General features: G+C 27.7%; 1 protein-coding gene across 1 annotated transcript in view; it reads right to left on the bottom strand.

Annotated features, from left to right (window-relative positions):
• Positions 1-1,821, bottom strand: part of LOC106689738 (SERPINE1 mRNA-binding protein 1) — a 61,145-nt gene that overhangs the window by 48,294 nt on the left and 11,030 nt on the right. Inside the window, exon 2 of the mRNA XM_067052992.1 lies at positions 1,423-1,528. The gene's annotated coding sequence lies outside the window, so the exon portion shown is untranslated. The remainder of the gene's footprint in view (positions 1-1,422; positions 1,529-1,821) is intronic.

Here is a 1,821-nt window from a genome sequence, read left to right as displayed (position 1 = left end):
CATAAAATAAATAAATATGGTTTTGTTTATTTATGTTGTTCTTTGCTGACCGCACCCCCCGACAAACTTCTCCAATACTTTATAGTACATTTAACTAGCTTTAATTCGTGTGCTAATCGACATCTGCACGTAGATATATTTATCTGAAAATAAATTCACTAACTATACTTTCTTTTTTTATAATTTTGTTATGAAATGTTATTTAAAAAAAAAAAAGTCTAGAATTTATTGAATGTAAACAGCTCTGTTAGGTCTCATATTTTAGTTTTGAAGATTCTAAAATCAAAATGTTTGACCGAACAGCTAGAAATAAACTTTTTGTGAATTTGTCTTGTGGAATATTATGAAAACTGCAAACCTAGGAAGATAAATGTAGTAAACTACTTGATATTATATTAAACTACCTTTCATTTGAGTGTTAATAGATATTTTTATGTCGAATGGATTTAGATTTTTCAAAATAAATTCACTAACTAATGATTTTTCAGTGCATTTCTTCTAAAATGTTGTTTTTTAGATATAACTATTAAACTTAGACAGCTCTATTATGAAGAGCTTAAAGAATTAGAAAATTTACTTTTAAGTTTAAATGATGGTTTCTTTAGTTTTCTCGTAGTGTTGATAGTTTTAAAGATATAGAGCTCCGAATGAAAAATTAACTTTTTTTAATGTTTTGCAACAGCCTTCATTTTGTATTCCCACTACTTATACTTGGCAGACTCATCAGTTTGAACTAGTAATTATACATATTTTTCATTAAAGTATTCAAAACTTGGGGTGAAATAATTTCATTTCGTTCTAGAACCTTGGTTTAGAATAACTGGGTATCAGGTACTGAGGGTCGGGGAATGTAGGAGGATCCCTGCAATAATTTTTGGACCTTTCCACTCTCTCCTTCTAAGAAACACGTTTCGACATAGTGGCCATATATTTTCCATTCTGTTATGAACCCCAAAATTTGAAGATAAGATTTTAAAACTTTTGGGCCCACTACTCAGCCCCTTACCTCTATTCTCGTTTCCTAAAACGGGTGTTCATGATATTATGATAAATGTATAAAGTTTTATCATGCTAAATGTTATAAGGATTGTGAGCAGCCTAATTTTAAGTCCATGAAATATGTTAAATAGAGAGAAATTGAAGGGCTCAAGTTGAATTTATCACTATTTTTGTGATTTTCTAAAACAATAAATAAATAAGACCAGAGAAGGCGAAAATTTTCATTTTTCTGTTATTAACAATTTTTATAAATTTTGTTCCTGCCAAGAATACAACAATTTAACAAAAGATAGCGAAGCCGTAACGCGAGATCTTGTTTTAAAATTGAATATTTAAATTATTATATTTTTCCTTTATTTATTTATAAATTTCTTTAATATTTTTTATTCATCTATAATGAACCAGTGATTAGTAATATTATACCTTCATAAAATTGCTAAGGTCATCTTCATTTAACAATGTTGTTTCAAAGAGCAACAGGCTGGGTTCGTCTGCTGCCTTCAAAGATATTTTTCGTTTTCTTTCAGCTCTGAAACAAATATTTATCGTTAGATCATAGAATGAAAATTTTAGCTTTTTTTAATATATCTATTACAAATTTAAATATCTTTTTTTATTTATACATCTTGTTATTTATTTCAAAATCTCCTAACTGCAGTATATGTTTTTCAAAATAAATAAAATATGTAGTTAAGAATTAGCGCCGGAATACATGCTTTTATAAATAATTAAAATATTTAAATTAAAAAAACATCTAGTAGGGGGCGCACAGCACACAACTTTTGGTTGAAATTAATTTTTGCTTGTTTCAAAATGGCAACT

This window comes from Halyomorpha halys, unplaced genomic scaffold (genome assembly GCF_000696795.3).
Source record: "Halyomorpha halys isolate HHAL.00 unplaced genomic scaffold, Hhal_1.1 Scaffold1444.1, whole genome shotgun sequence".
NCBI classification, from domain to species: domain Eukaryota; kingdom Metazoa; phylum Arthropoda; class Insecta; order Hemiptera; family Pentatomidae; genus Halyomorpha; species Halyomorpha halys.
Note: the sequence above shows the minus strand (reverse complement) of the source record. Positions and strands in the feature narration are given on the sequence as shown.